Here is a 17,590-nt window from a genome sequence, read left to right as displayed (position 1 = left end):
TTCCTCACTTATGAATGTATGCAATAAATTATAGTAGTATTCATTTCATATCACATTACAGTTGCTGCATAGCTCAAAAATTTGCTTACACTCATCCATACTTCAAAATTACGGTAGTTGTTAGACCCAATGCTATTTGAATGTCACAAAACCATCTGCTGCTACATTCTGAGAAGAGGTCCATGGTTTTCACCTGACTGGCAAAGGGGTCTGTGCAACAAAGAAGGTTAAGAACCCCTGGTCTAAACTTTCTGAAAGGCAATTTGGCAATTCATATTAAAAGCTTGCAAATGCCCTTATCCTTTGACAGAGTGATCATGTTTGTGAGTTACCTAAGGAAACCGACATGGATGTGTGCAAATTTTTTGCTACAAGGATGCTCGTCACATAATTGTTAATAATAGATTAAAAAAAAATAAAAACCAACCCAAAGGTACCAAATAGGAGTTTGGTTAAGTAAACTATAGAAAATCCTTATAACGAAACACTGATTAAACCCACAAACATGCAGTCATTCATATGTATATATATTTATACATACACACACACATAAATAGAGTAGGAAAACATTTAATGATATACAATGATCATTACAAAGTTAATGAGGAAAGCAAGTTATACAACAGTCTATAATGTGTGATTGCCTAAAAAAAACCTGAGAAAGAAAACAGAGACACAGCGAATATAAAATATCAATATTCCTTACCTCTGGGTATTCTTAGACTGAAGCTCAAACTGTTAACTGTGAAAGATCCCCTATGACCTAGCTCCTACCTACTTGTCAGTTTCCTTTTCACTGACTATCCTCCAGTCATTTGGGCTTCTGTTCCTGGACCATGCCAATGGCCTTCTGGGTTCAGAGCCTGGAAAGGCACGGGCCCCCCTTCTAGAATGCTCTTCTCCATCTACCACCCCATCCCCATTTCTCTGGCTCTCCTATAAACCTCAATTCAAAACTCACATACTCACAGTACCCTACTCATTTACCCAGAATAGATCCCCTGATTAGGTACCCTCTAAGAACCCTGAATTCATCATAGAATTTAAGCCTATTGAAATCATATAGCTATTTGCATGGCTAGCTATTTAATATCTATTGTCTCTAATAAGGAACAAACGCCAGAAACTTACCAAAAATGGTATTGCACACAGTAGGCACTCAATAAAATTATGACTGAATGGATGGGATTATAGTATATTTACTTTCTCCTCTTTGCTTTAAAAAAAAATTCTACATCAAATGTGCACAATTTCTATAGTAAAAAATGAAAATTTCAATTATAAAAAAGTCTGGGGGAGGCGGATGTAGCGCAGTGGTTTCAGTGGTTGAGCACCTCCCTCGCATGTAGGAGGTCCTGGGTTCAATCCCTGGTACCTCCAAAAAAATTAACAAACAAATAAATAAATACTCTACCTGAAATATTCTAAAAGTAAAGAACATCCAGTTTGGAATGTGCTTGAACTGTTGCAGTTATTCAACACTCCATGATCTATCCTTTGCTTTGCCAGGATAAATCATGACTAGATCATGACTTTAAATCAGGATTTTACATCTTTGTTACATATTTAGGCTTGAATCTGATTTCGTATTTTTCACTGCCATCCTTAAAAGCACCTCAAAGAACATAAACTCCAGGTATCCAAGTAGGAAGTTGCTGTGTGGATGGCAACAGGAATTTTGCCTTTAAGGTAAGAAGCTACTTTTTAGTTAATAAGTACTAAAAGAGGAATTCCATTGGTCAGATAAAAAGAAGACATAACTTAAATTGTGCAATCAGTTCAGTGGTGTGTGTGAACTGACAAAATCTTTCCCTTTTCCTTTCCTTCAGCCTTGACCTACGTAAGAAAGAATTTGGTTTTCCACAGCTCAGCCAATTTTTGAATTGTGGGTCATAATATATGACCCACAGTCTTAGCTCATGATTCTTTTTTGATGAGAACAGATCCCTGTGTTTGTGCTTGTTTAGTTTAGTTTTCATAAATTTTTTAAAGTTGCGTCTCTCTTTTAAGCGCGTAAAATGTATTTCAACACTTAACAACACAAGAAGTATAATCTAGGGCTGCAAAATGTTCCAGTTAAGTTTCTCTTTTGAAGTGATGACCAAGCGTTGCTCCACTGAGCTGACTCCATTGTAGTTTAATGGTATGTTATAAAAACACTTTTCAACATGAAACAGGAAAGTTGACCTGCCAAATTTACTTAAAAATATGAAATTAATTTCCTGCCACAGTCTTAATGCCAAAAGAATTTCATTCAGTGTTGACGGTTTGTAAATTGAATCTCTACCTAAAAGTTGGAAGTTGAATGCTTGTGTTCCTAATTAAGGCTCAAGTTATTAATATTATTTCTACTTGAGAGAAAAGGACAAATACACTATTTCTTTTTCAAATGATCTGAATTGTTCGATATGTGTGTGAGGTTTCTGCTAGTATTTTTTTATGGTTTTTTTTTGTCTTTTTTTTAATGTTACATTAAAAAAATATGAGGTCCTCATGTACCCCCCATCTCCCTCACCCCACTCCTCCTGTAACAACAACCTCCTCCATCATCGTGGGACTTTCATTGCACTTGGTGAGTACATCTCTGAGCACCGCTGCACCTCATGGTCAATGGTTCACACCATGGCCCACACTCTCCCCCAGTCCACCCAGTGGGCCATGGGAGGACAATCAATGTCCGGTCACTGTCCCTACAGCACCACCCAGGACAACTCCAAGTCCTGAAAATGCCCCCACATCACATCTCTTCTTCCCACTCCCTACCCTCAGCAGCCACCGTGGCCACTTTCTCCACATCTGATAGTATTTTAAGGTCATTATTATTAACCTGGCAGACAACACAGTTTTCTAAATGAGTATAAATTTTGATAAAATGAAATATAGCTGCATGATCATAACGGCCTCCTCTTGACTTTTTTCCTAATCTAGCCAAATTCAGTGTTTCTAGTAGAACCACTTGAGTTCACATTAGATTTATCTCACCCTATAAAAGCACAATTCATTAAACAGACTAGTCTATTTAAACTAAGGCAATTTTATCACAGTCAATTCAATTATTCAACACTGCTTTTTTAACTCACTACTTAAAGCTTTCTTTTGACAAGTACTCCTTTAAATAAATGAGTTGTAATTTAAAGAATGAAAAAAGATCAAGTCCCCTTACAAAATATGCAATTAGCCCATAGCAAGATGTTTTTCTCATACAAAACTAAGTTTTATTTGAATGTTAGATTGGATCTCAAGTTACCAAAGCTACCAAGGTTATTTTTCAGCAGAAATAAATATGAAGGAGCTTTCTTTACACAACTAACTTTACCTTCTTGTGCTGACCATATTTCCTTTTAAGGAAGTAGCTTTGGCCAGGCCTACGAAGTAAAGACCCAGAGTCACCATCTGAAAAATTTATTCTAAAGTTAACATAACATGAGATATTCAGACTTGGCTTTCCCATACCATTAAGAAATAATTTGTATAGTGACTTGCAAAGTGTTTATAAATAGTGGCAGGAAGAGTTTAGTGAAACTGCTACCGTGACTTCTGTTCAAAAGCTTTCCCCACAAGGTTTTTTGCTTAGAATTATGAGATTTAAAATGTTTTCAAGATTAAAGATTCAACTGCAGATTAAATGAGCTCAATGAGGAATGTTTCTATTTTTAAGGAAAAAGAAACTTAGATGTGTGTAGTATGGTGTTTTCAACTTCTGTATCTGTACAAATGCAATGTCAATAATTTTTCATCTGGATCATCCCAGAAAAATAATTTGAAAATAGTCAAAGGAGCATGCCGTGTTGTCTGTCAACGTTCAAGAGAATTACCATATAGAGTAGGGGCTCATTTTAATACATGAGTTATGTAATGAATCACGTAACTTTTAGTCAGATTTCAAGGAACAATACTCTTAAATAGAAATAGTCACAAGATATTTTTGTTACTATAATTTTTCATATAGAGGAAATCGGGTGCATTGGCCTTTCATATTTTTCCTTTTATTTCTTCTTTCTTTTTATTAAGAAATAGCTATACATTTTTTCACTGACTTGAATAATTAGAATAGGCAAATTCATAGAGTTGGAAAGTAGAATACAAGTTACCAAGCACTGGGGAATGAGTAGGTAATGGGGAATTCATGCTTAATTGTTGCAGAATTTCTTTTTGGGGTGATGGAAATGTTTTGGTAATGATGATGGTGATGGTAGCACAAAACTGTGAATGTAAATAACACTACTGAATTATGCATCTGAACATGGTTAAAAGGCAAAATTTTACATTGTATATATGCTACTAAAATAAAAACAATAAACAAATAAATAAAAAAGAAGCAGCTTTAGATGATTTTCATTTTTCTGGTATAACCACTGATCAAAATTTAATGAATAATTCATTGGTTCAAATGACTTCCCTTAGTGTAAATTTGTGAATCAATAGCATTTAACAGGGAAGTGGACTTTGCCCAGTGGTTAGGGCGTCCGTCTACCACATGGGAGGTCTGCGGTTCAAACCCCGGGCCTCCTTGACCTGTGTGGAGCTGGCCCACGTGCAGTGCTGATACGCATAAGGAGTGCCCTGCCACGCAGGGGTGCCCCTTGTGTAGGGGAGCCCCAAGCGCAAGGAGTGCGCCCCGTAAGGAGAGCCGCCCAGCGCAAAAGAAAGTGCATCCTGCCCAGGAGTGGTGCCGCACACTCGGAGAGCTGATGCAGCAAGATGACGCAACAAAAAGAAACACAGATTCCCAGTGTCACTGACAACAACAGAAGTGGACAGAGAAGAACATGCAGCGAATGGACAGAGAACAGACAACTTGGGAGGGGGGGAGGGGGAGAGAAATAAAATAAATAAATAAATAAATCTTTTAAAAAAACAGCATTTAACAAAAACTATTGAATAATTGTTCAGAGTAAAGTGCTTTATTGCAGAAAAAATCACCTGAAAATTAAATGCTGCATACTGAATGCACTGAATTATTAATGTATTACATGAAAAAAAAGAGAACTAGATTCAATGATTGCTATGTGTGTTCCCTGGACTTACTTTAACACCTTCTATATCCAAAATATGAAATACATAACTTTCAAGGAAGTGTCACCATATTTTTGTAGGAGATGTGCATCAAATTCACAGGTCACAATTACAAGTCATCAAACCTAAGAGCCAGGTTGGGTATTGTCTTGAAAGCCTCATTTCAATGTAAATTTTCTTGGATTAATTACCTAATTTAGGAGTACAAAGGTAAGCCAAGCTATACCTGGGGGGAGGGGGGAAAAGAAATAAAAGTCTAGGGAAAAACTTCAAAACAAAATACAGTTTTAGTATGTGTTTATTGGAAAGATCTAGTTCATCCCCACATTTCACTTTCCCCAGTAGAAATGCCATTTGCCCTTAGTCAAGTCTATCTGTGCCCAAGGCACACAGCTTAGCCTGCATATTCAAAAGGAGGCAAAGACAGGATATCCAGGGATGTGCTGAGGTCTCAGAAGCCAAAGAACCCAATGCCAGTAAATGGAAGTGGTAGTGATGTGGGCTATGGGTGGGAGGCTCTTTGTCTCTTCAGAGATAACCTTAACGTAGGCTGTCTGTCCTGACTTGTGGGTGTGGGACAGTGAGAGGCTGCAGTCCTGCCCTTGGTGACCACGGCAACGACTTCAGTCCCAGGAAACAGTTTATCAATGCAAACTCTATAGACTTTGAATATTCAGGGAAAATGCAAACCAAATGTGCTAAAAGCTTATCTAGAATGTATGAAGTCCATGCTAAAAGCTTATATGCTAATTCAAGCCTATTGAGAACTGAAACAAAAGAACTATTTGGCCTTTCCTCTCTGTATAAAAGGGACTCAAAAATCTTGTTCGGGGCTCAGGATTGAAACAGAAAGCTCCCGAGTCTGGCCGGCCGTCAATAAACCATTTTTCCTTCTCAAAATCATTCCTGAGTCCTGGCCTCTCTATACGCAAATAATTGAACCTCTCTCAAATTCTACAACAGTAGAATCTGCTGTTCTGAAATGTGATTCCACAAACTGGGACATAAATTATTTGTCCTAGTTTATCATGAAATACAAGGATAGCTGTCTTTGAGCACTCTCCAAATTCCATTACTATAACTTCATTTCATTTTGCCAATTGATAAGTTTGGATCCATGGGGTTTGTGGTTGTTATTGCTATCTACCACATAGTAGGACCTATTACCTTTCATTGACTCACACTAAGCATTGGAAGTCTAGGGATGAAAGAGGTTGGGTCCAAACTAAGATTATTCAGGCAGACAACAGAGAAGATACATTCACCAAGGTAGGCCAGCAGAACTCTACTTTGACACAGACACAAGATAGAAAAGAAGGTCCCATCCTCAAGAACTTTCCTTTTCCTACCACACGAGTTTTATTTTCTTTATAATTTTATGTCCTCTTATTATCTTTGAAATTTCCTGTACTTAAAATATTTACAAAGAGACAAAAATGAAGTTTAAAAAGTAATGTCTTTAATGGCTTTACTCTACCAACAAATATAACCATCTTCCAAATCTAAAAATTTAAAAAAATAGTAACAATAACACTTGTATTAGTCAGCCAAAAGGGGTGCTGAGGCAAAGTACCAGAAAACTGTTGGCATTTATAAAGTGTATTTGGGGTGGAAGTTTACAGTTACAAGGCCATAAAGAATCCAACTCAAGGTTACTTCCTTACCAAACTCTGTTGCCATGTGTTGATGCAAGTTGGCAGGTGATATCTGTGAGGATTCGGGCTTCCTCTTTCCTCATAAGGCTCTGTGGACCCAGCCTCTTCCTATCTCAGCTGCAGGCAGGCATATATTTCATCTCTTTCCCCAAGGCTTCTTTCTTTCCAGGCTCAGCTGCTCTGTTGCTCACCACAAGGTCCATTCTAGACCATTAGGTTCATCTCTCTTCCCAGGGCCTCTTCAGTCTAATGAACTGTCTCTCTTTCTCTGTGTTCTTCCTCTCTGTGTACTTTCTTCCCTGTCTTTGATTAAGCATCCACTTATATAGCCCACAGCTGTAGGTTAGCTATAGGTGGGGACTCAAACCAAGTCACCCTAATTACGTGGTTAAATGAAAGCCCTAATCTTGATTTAATAAAGTAAAAGTGAAAACTCTGAGTCTAATACAATCTAATATGTCCAGAGGAACAAACCAGTTTACAAACAGAGTCCAATATCTATTTTTGGAATTCATAAACAATACCAAACTTCCACAAAACTCAATAAAATTTCCCTTTATATCTGAATCTCATCTTTTCTTCTTTTGGATAACAATTGTTTTTTTTTTCTCACCAAAGAGAGAATCCTATAACCAAAAAAATCATCTTGAAACCCTGCTCTCTCTCTTCTTGACCCTTACCTAGCTCTTCCTCCCTTCCCACATTCTCTCCAGTCATGCACCACAGCTTCTGTAGGAGTTCCTGACTCAGGGATGAGGTCTTGGGCCTCCACATTACTGCAAGATGAAGAGCTCAAGGAAATCAAGAAGGAGACTGCCTTCCCACAGTCAGATTACTCACCTCCACAGGTGGTTCATCAGTCTGGACAAAGGAAAGAATAAGACTCTCAGCCGGGAAGATTTTCAGCAGATTCCAGAACTTGCCATCAACCCATTGAGGGACCGGATCATCAATGCCTTCTTTCCTGAGGAATAGGAACAGGTAAACTTCCATGGATACATGAGAACTTCAGCTCATTCCCAACCCATTGAGGATAATGAAAAAAGCAAAGATGTAAATGGGCCAAAACCACTCAACAGCCAAAGCAACAAACCTCTTTGCTTTTCAACTATATGATCTGGATAAAGTAGACAAGGTCTCCTGCGATTACAGGTGCTATGAATGAGAATAAACATCTGAGATGAGGAGATGGGCTGCCTTGCAGACAGGGCCATCCAGGAGGCTGATCAGGATGGGGACAATGCTGTGTCTTTCACAGAATTTGTTAAAGTTTTGGAGAAGGTGGATGGAGAACAGAAATGAGCATCCAATTTCTTCACTAAAGGACTCAGACCAAATTCTTCTTTGCTTTCTGGTTTTTAGGAGCTGGAACTTGAAAGTCCTCCTGTCCACCAGCCCTACCTCCACCCCATTATCCCCTATCTCCCAAAGTACTACTGCTCTTGCATGACAACCCAGACATGTTCTGTCAACACAAACCTGCCTTTGGTATAAACATGGCATTACATAGTGGTACACCCAGTCTATTTCTTTTCAGTATCCATTCACTGGTTCTCATTTATAAATATCTTTCTCTCTTCTGCTGCTGAATTTCACATATCTGTTCAGTTTGCGAAAGTGAGAGAGGGAAGCATACCAAGAACCAGCCAGCCAAGCTCTTTCACAGGACGTAGAATGTAGCCATGCTGCCTTCCCTCTAACTAGACTTTGGGATGCTCCTTCAAACTTTTATATGTCATTTGCTTTCTCCTTCTCTGTCCCTCAACATACCAATCACTTGGTCTTTCAATCTCCTGCTTTTTATTAAGCCTCAAAATCCCCCTCTTCTACTTGGCACCCCAAGTTATGCCTGTACATATACTTCTAACTTGGCAGAATATTTCAGTGGTCTGGCAGTTTTTCTCTACCATCAGTCTTAAAATGGTCTCTGTGATGTGGCCTTTCCAAGAGCTTTTTGGTAAGCAACACTTCTCTCAGAAGAATGTGACTGTGCCTTGGTCCCCTGCACTCTGCTCCATCATCGAAGGGCTCCTAGATGGAGAAGTTTTTGAGAGGTAGTGGCCTTGGTGAGAGGTATAAAGCCAAGGCCTTTAAGTGGCTTGCCCTGGTCATTCTACCTCTTGCCTCTGATTCTCAGCTTACGTTCCTACGTGGTTACTCTTGTCAGTGCAGTGTTTACTCTTCAGAAAATAGCCACATGCCTAGAGGTTTCTTCATTTCAGGGCACTGTGGCAGTTTGAGGTCTTTTATGAATTCCAAAAAGAGAGCTTATGTTTGTAAACTGGTTGGTTTCTCTGGGCATGATACACTTTGATTGTATTAGATTCAGCTGCTTTTGATTGAATTATGTTCCGATTAGGACATTGACTCAACCAGATCATTAGTGTGACTCAGCAATGAGTCCCTGTCCCCTTTGTGGGCTATGTAAGTGGACACTCAATCAAGGAGACACACAGAAGAAGAGACACAGAGGAAGAGAGAGCTCCATACAGAAGAGGAGAGAATTTGTCAGCTTTAATCCTGCAGTCCCGGGAAGAGAGATGAGCAATTTACCTGAGAGTCTACAGCTGACTTTGTGAAAAGACCAGAGTAGTTGAGTCTAGAAAGAAATGAGCCTTCCAGCCTACAGCTGAGATCAGAAGAAGCTGGGTCCACAGAGCCTTAAAAAGAAAGAGGAAGGCTGAACCCTCACAGATATCAGCAGCCATCTTTCCTCAACGTGGTAACAGACATTGGGTGAGAAAGTACCTCTTAAGGTACCTTGAGTTGGATTCTTTAGGGCCTTATAACTGTAAGCTTCTACCTCAAATAAATACTCTTTATAAAAACCAAAAGCCAACAGATTTCTGGTACTTTGCATCAGCACCCCTTTGGCTAATTCAGGAAACTTCACCACCAGAATAACTGCTCTTGCAATATGCTTGGGGACTTTCTCATAGCTTTTTAAATTTATACACACACACACACACACACACACATATATTTTCCCCCAGAGATGGCTCCCTCACATGTCTATTTGTTTGCACTCTCTGTGTCTGCTCGCTGTGTCCACTTGTCTTCTTTAGGAGGCACCAGGAACCAAACCCAGGACCTCCCATGTGGGAAGCGGATGCCCTACTACTTGAGCCATATCTGTTCCCTGCTTGTTGTGGCTCCTCATTACTTCAGCTCATTGCATCATCTCATAGTATTAGCTTGCTGTCTGCTTTTAAGGAGGCACAAGGAACTGAACATAGGATCTCCCATATAGAGGTGGGCCATCAACTGCTTGAGCCACATCTACTCCCTCTCATCACTTTTTAAACATGTAGGCTGGGCAACCTCATATATTTACACCTCTGCAGCATGGTTTATGCCTCAGTGTTATATGCACTGGAACGCATTTCACTTCACTATACCAAGTAGAAGATTAACATTATGGAAGTGCCTAACTTATCCCAGTCCAAGAGATTTAAAGATAGTCCTTGATGTCTTCAAGTTTTGCACAAAATTCCCTATGACTGTTACACTTGGCAAATGATTGTGCTGGAAGCTATAACCAGTTCCTAATATAGGTCCAAAGCATTGAGTGTATTGTAACAATAGCTGCCTGGTTACACTGGCTTCCTAGCTCCTTGTGTAGACCCCTGCTGATCCCCTAGAAACAAGGGGGTCTGCCACAGGTGGCACAAACTCAGTGGCATTATAGGCCTTTTGCTCTATTGCTCTAGCAAGCCAGAGCAATTTCTCTGCCAAGCTCAGCTTAGTTCAGATCTTGTTGAATCAGGCTGTTGCCATCCATCTGAGTCCATGCTTTCATATACCTGGCCCAGGTTGATCTTCTCTGACTCTTTGCTTGCTTGTTTCCTTGCTTACTTCCTTACTTCAGAAGGTTATTCAAGATGTGCGCACAATAACTTAGGAAGGGAATTACCAAAGAATACCACTGCAAAGGGATCGGGAAGGGGTAGGGAAGAGCAGAGCAGCCAGGCTGGATGGCTCAAGTACAAATGAATGATGGATTCTTTATGAAGTCTCAGTCTGATCACGGAGGACTAGGTATAAAGGGCAGATTTAAAATTTACAACCTTTGAAAATTACTCACAGCTGGGCAACAGGACAACTAAGTGGGTCTGTAGTTGTACAGATAAGACTGAGAGTGTAGAATTAGGGGGTCATGCGTAAGAGAAAGTGTGTGTGTGTGTCTATGTAAAGGCAATGAGTTGCCTACACCTCTTCAGAAAAATAGGGTGTGCAGCAGATTTCTTAAGATCACGTTTGACTTTCCAAGGTCATCTGTGACTTTTCACCCTCTGTAGCTGGAAATTTTGTCTTGTCAAGTGTCAGCATTCTGTCCAGGCTTCCTGCCTACAACAGGAGTCTAACTAATGAAGCCTGATGGAATATACCCCACCCAGTTCTGTCCATTTGAATACACGTGGGAGGGTGGAAAGTGAACAGTGAACTTAAATCTTCACTTTTCTAAAGGATTATTAACTCATCTTCACACTGAAGACGGATGCACCTCCATTCTGTCTTGACTCTATCACTTAAAGATAGTCAATTAAACACTAAATTAGCTCCAGTTCAAAACTTTTAAATGGAAATACCCTCGGATTCCCAGATGTTATCAAGAGTTGGGCAAGGATAAAAGCCTCATTGGTCAACAAAATGATAGCTTCTCACTACCTTCCAAAGCACTAAGTACAATTCTCCCTCTCTTAAGAAATACGGGCAGAGAGATGATCTGCGAACCGTTCAAACCTTGGGCTAGCTTTTATAATGTTTTTAATAAGAAAGTCTGGGAAAGCATATCCCAATTTCTAATCTAGAACATGATATTCATTTTTTTTACTGAGAACAAATATTAGAAAATTAGTTTATCTATTTACTTCTAACAGGGTTAACAAATAAGGATACTATAGTTTTACAATTATAAGAAGTTCTTACTAAACATCCATCCCAATAAAAGGCATTTATCTGGGAACTAGGGCTATTTTTTATAGGTGTTTCCGTTTTCTGAGGTTCCTGGGAAAGTCTGCCGAGAAAACAGTAGCATGCTTTTTTATTAAGTCTACTTCAATTTGCTTCCACATAACGTGGTTTTAAGAAAAGACTCATCCAGGGTGTTTTATTACCTGGTTGATAAGATTAAGTAGATAAGAATTCCCAGCATTGGTATAGTTGCTGATTAGCAATTCAAAAATTCATGAGCTATCTGTGGAAGATATTTTAGGGGTCTGGAGAGGAGTGGATTTTTGTTTGTTTTAACTTGAGGATTGTTGAGAGGGTAAGGATTGTCAGAGGGTAGAGAGGCTATTTTAAAAGTGTTGACTGTGTTTCCCTAAGGGTGTAGGTCCTATTGCTCCTTGGAATATGAAGATTTTCTTAAAGAATTACCAAATTATTACGAGGAGCTTCCTTAACTTTTACAAGTACCTGATAAAATGCAACTACAGACAATCTTAAATAGCTATTCTTTCAAAGGTTTGCTTATAAGTATGTGACACAGAATCCCAAAAGCATATTTCCAGAAAAAAAAAATAACAGTATGGTATTTGCAATGGCCAAGTTTATTAAGCTCACAATACAACTGACCCTCGTATATCTCCTATGTTAGCATTTTTGTGAGGGTTGTATAAAGTACTAGAAAAACAAACTTAGCAAGATTTGGGGCTTGTGATCTATTGTCATTCATTTTTATGGAATCTAAGGGGTCAATATATGTTTGTTTCACTTCTCCATTCCCTGTTACTTAATAGACTGATTTGAATTCAGCGTTCTGGGAACATATGTAGTTAAGTATGGAATACTAATAAAGGAGAAAGAGAGGGGAAATTGAGTGACCACCTTACTTTCTGAACACAGGACTGGCCCTCTCCTCAATAACCCAGTGTTCCCTATATATAGATATAGATGATAGAGATATAGATATAGAGAGATAGAAATAGAGATAGAGATAGAGATAGAGATAGAGATAGAGATAGAGATAGAGATAGAGATAGAGATAGAGATATATACACTCAGTGTCCTCATTCCTACTGGCTAGCTTTCTCCAAAATACCACCTTACCCAGTCCTCTACTAATCTCCAATTCACTCACATCTCACCTCAATCAAAACCCCAGCACAGTGATTTCACCTAGATATTTGAAGTGAAATCATACTAATGTATGACTGTAGCTTTAAGGAAGGCTAAAATATTGAAAAGTACCCTAATTTTTAATAGAAACTACTTAAGAGCACATGCAATTTTTTAATTTGTTGAGATTTTTTTTAATTTATTTATTTTTTTTAATTACATTAAAAAATATATATGAGGTCCCATTCAACCCCACCGCCCCCGCCCCCCACTCCCCCCACAGCAACACTCTCTCCCATCATCATGATACATCCATTGCACCTGGTAAGTTCATCTCTGAGCATCACTGCACCCCATAGTCAATGGTCCACATCATAGCCCAGACTCTCTCACGTTCCATCCAGTGGGCCCTGGGAGGGATCTACAGTGTCCCGTAATTGTCCGTGAAGCACTATCCAGGACAACTCCACGTCCCGAAAACGCCTCCACATCTCATGTCTTCCTCCCGTTCCCCACACCCAGCAGCCCCCATGGCTACCGTTCCCACACCCATTCCACATTTTCTCTGTGGACATTGGATTGGTTGTGTCCATTGTACACCTATGTCAAGTGAGGGCTTAGATTGCACATGGGTACTGGATGCACTCTTCCCGCTTCTAGTTGTAGACACTCTAGGCTTCATTTTGTGGTGGTTGACCTTCTTCAACTCCATGTTAGCTGAGTGGAGTAAGTCCAATAAGTCAAAGTGTAGGAGGAGATTTTTAATTTATGCAAATTTTAGAGAAAATGCCAAAAAATCGTAGGGACATACAGGAAAGATATTGGACTTAAGGAAATCTCCCACAAGGGCACTGCTAAGAAACCTGCTCCAAGGGCAAGTCTCTCTGAATGAGATAAACTTTTTACATTTAAACCCACTTCATGTAGTTTACAACAGTTCATGTCCTTACTGGGGTATCAGAAAGAAACAGACTTAAGAGTAATCTCTTCTATATAGAGGTCCTTGGCCATCCCAAAGAGTTGTAGCATTAGTACATTCAATAAATCTTAAAATATTTATATAGTATGATTTCAAAAAATTTTAAAATACACAGAAAATCAAGTATACCATTTTATACCCTGTGGGAATCCCAAGAAAAGATATAAAATGATTGATTTCCTTAATGTATTTTTTAACTTTCTATTTTTAAAACATTTTAAACTTCAGGACAGTTGTAAAAATAATACAAACCACATATAGAGAACTTCAAAATACTCCTACCACACACCACCCCAGATACCAAGATCCAGCAATTTTAACATTTTGCCACGATTACTGCATCATTCTTTCTATCATCTAGCTAGTTATCTAGCTATCAATCTTCTGAACATTTGAGAGCAGATTCACATATCATACTCCTTGGACACATGATCCAATCCTTCCCACCTACATTTCCAATGAACAAGTGTATTCACTTATGTATCCCCCTTAAGTGCTGTTTCAAGTTCAAGAAATTTAGCATTGATATAAACTCACTTTCTTTAGTCCAATTATTTCTTAGTTTCCAACAACATTCTTTTGAGACTTTTTCCCTCTATTCTTGGATCTTATTCAGTGTCATGGATTGCATTTAATTGCCATTATCTCTTTATCTTTTTAAATTTTTTTTAAAAGAAGCTTTACATCAAAATTATGGGAGGTGGATTGTGAGAAGGGACGATGGCAACTGACTAACAAGTAGACATGAATTCTCTCACAAAAACAACAGAGAAAGAGCCAAAAGCTGGTTTGGGGGTCAGCAGACCAAGACAGTGCCACATAACTCCCAGGAGGGTGAGGGACAGAGAGACAAAGAAGCTGAAACAACAAACATGAGTTACCAAGCCCCTGGGGCAGCCAGGAAGTGTTCCTCTCACCCACCCCCAAGATATGAAGCTGGGGAAAAACACTTGCCTCACTGCAACTGACTGAGAGGGGAACAGACATCTTCCTCCCTGTCAGCTGATTCAAAGGAAAAGAGAGAGGAGGTCAGGATGCTTTTTTTTTTCACTGAATTTGGCCAGCAGAGCCCACTCTGAATCAACCCAGTAACACAGGAAAGTTGAGACTGAAACACCTTCATGGAAAGGTGCACTGATGAGCACCAACTGCTGCCTGATCTGGAAATTGCATGGACAAGAACTGTTCTCAGTGCTCTCTGTATCCTAACTCTGAGAGAAAATCTGTGCCCCACTAGTGAGTTCCTGGCCCAATTTTGATAATTTAAGATGGTCAGTCTCAAAGACTTAGAATAAGTGGAGCCTAATATCAAAGAAGAGCTAAGAAAACAAGCAAATAAAAAAAGAAAACAATAGGCAAGAAAGAAATTGGCCATTAAAGTAAATTCACCAACATATTCAGATGCCTAGACATCAGGAAAAAATTATAAGTCATAGTAGGAAACAGGAAGGGATGGCCCAGGGAAAAGAACAAACCAAATATCCTGAAGAGATACAGGATTTAAGACAATTAATCAGTAATAATCACATAATTCTCAGAAAACATTTTAAAGAATTTGAAGAAAATATGACTAAAAAAATAAAGGATATTAATAAGACAGTGGGAAAACATAAAGAGCAAGTTGGAAAACTGCACATAAAAGTAACAGACCTTATGGGAATGAAAGACACAATGAATGAGATTAAAAATACATTAAAGTAACATAAGAGCAGATTTGAATTGCTTGAAGACAGAATTAGTGATTTTGAAGACAGAGCACCTGAACTGGAAAAGACAGGAGAAAAGAAAGAGAAGAGAATGGAAAATATGGAACAGAGTCTCAAGGAATTGGATGACAATGCAAAATGCATAAGCATTCACATTATTGGTGTTCCAGAAGGAGTAGAGAATGGAAAAGGGGCAGAAAGAATATTTGAGGAAATAATGACTGAAAACTTCCCAGCCCTTATGAAGGGCATAAATATCAATATCCAAGGACAACACATCCCAAACAGAATAAATCTGAATAGACCTACCTCAAGAAACCTACTATTCAGAATGGCAAATATCAGAGATGAAGAGAGGATTCTGAAAACAACAAGAGAAAAGCAAAGTGTCACATACAAGAGAAACTCTATAAGATTAAGTGCCAACATCTCATCAGAAACCATGGAGGTGAGTAGAAAGTGGTATGATGTATTCAAGGTACTGAAAGAGAAAAACTGCCAACTGAGAATTCTATATCCAGTAAAGCAGTCCTTCAAAAATAAGGGTGAGTTCAAAGTCTTCATAAACAATCAAAAACTGACAGAATATGTTACCAAAAGACCATAATTACAAGAGATACTAAAAGGGGTGCTGCAGCCTGAAAGGAACAAACAAAACTGAGATATTTGGAGAAGAGTTTAGAAATGAAGATTATTAGGAAGGGTAAACTGAAGGATAAGAAGACAGACAATGGAAACATATGACAACAGAGAGCCAAAGCACAAAATGGATGATGTAAGTAGTACCTTTTCAGTAAGAACATTGAATGTTAACAGATTGAACTCTCCAATGAAAAGACATAGACTGATAGAATGGATAGGATGGATAAAAAATATGAGCCATCTATATGTTTCCTATAAAAGACCCTCTTCATGCATAAGGACTCAAACCAATAAAAAGTGAAAGGTTAGAAAAAGAAATTCCATGCAAATAGTAACCAAAAAAGAGCTGGAGAAGTGATAGTAATATCGGATAAAATAGATTTCAAAAGCCAAACTGCTACAAGGGTAAAGAAGGTCATTATATAGTAATAAAAGGGACTATATAGTATACTATACATTATGTAGTAATAAGAGGGACATAAATATTAAATATTTATGCACCTAACCTCAGTGCCTCAAGGTACATTAGGCACAGTATTGCAAAACTGAAGGCTGAAATAGACATTTCTACAATAACAGCTGGAGACTTCAATGCACCACTCAGTGTTGGATAGAACATCTGGAGAGTGGATAAATAAAGTAATAGAGAGTTTGAATAATAGACCTGACAGACATCTATAGGTCATTACACCCCAAAAGAGCAGGATCATAATAGAGTGAAACTACTAGAACTAATAGACAAGTTCAGCAAAGTGGCCAGATAAAAAATTAATACACAAAAATCAAGTGTTTCTATACACTGCTGATGTGCAACCTGAGGAAAAAATTAGAAAAAAAATTCCACTTAAAATACCAACTAAAACAATCAAATATTTAGGAATAGACTAAACCAAGGACATAAATGATCTGTATTCAGTAAACTACAAAACATTGCTAAAAGAAATTGAAGAAGACTTAAATAAATGGATTCTGTGTTCATGGAATAGAAGACTAAATATCATTAAGATGTCAATTCTACCCAAATTAACTTACAGATTCAATGGAATCCCAATCAAAATTCCAACATCCTTTTTTGCAGAAGTAGAAAAACCAATTATCAAATGTATTTGAAAGGTTAAGGGGCCCCAAATAGCCAGACAGATCTTAAAAGAGAAGAGTAAAGGTGGAGGGCTCTCACTTCCAGACTTTAAATCATATTACTTAGCTACAGTGGTAAAAACAGCAAGGTACTGGCATAAAAACAGACATATTAGTGACTGGAACCAAATTGAGAACTCAGAAATAGACTCTCACATCTAAAGCCAAGTGATTTTTGGTAAGGCAGTCAGGCCCTCCCAACTGGGCTACAACAGTTTATTCAACAAATGGTGCTAGTAGAACTGGATATCCATATCCAAAAAAAAGAAAAAAAAAACAACCCTATCTCACACCTTACACAAAAATTAACTCAAAATGGATCAAGGACCTAAATGTAAAAGCTACAACCATAAAACTCCCAGAAGAAAATGTTGGAAGATCTTGTGGTAGGTGGT

The 17,590-nt window shown here is 38.5% G+C and overlaps 1 pseudogene; it reads left to right on the top strand.

The window, feature by feature from the left end:
* Positions 1-7,423: 7,423 nt before the first annotated feature.
* On the top strand, positions 7,424-7,973 carry LOC101412084 (calcineurin B homologous protein 1 pseudogene; annotated as a pseudogene).
* The last annotated feature ends 9,617 nt before the right edge of the window (positions 7,974-17,590 follow it).

The sequence above is a fragment of the Dasypus novemcinctus genome, chromosome 22, assembly GCF_030445035.2.
Source record: "Dasypus novemcinctus isolate mDasNov1 chromosome 22, mDasNov1.1.hap2, whole genome shotgun sequence".
Classification (NCBI taxonomy): domain Eukaryota; kingdom Metazoa; phylum Chordata; class Mammalia; order Cingulata; family Dasypodidae; genus Dasypus; species Dasypus novemcinctus.
The sequence above is the reverse complement of the archived record's forward strand: the minus strand, read 5'-3'. Positions and strand labels throughout refer to the sequence as shown.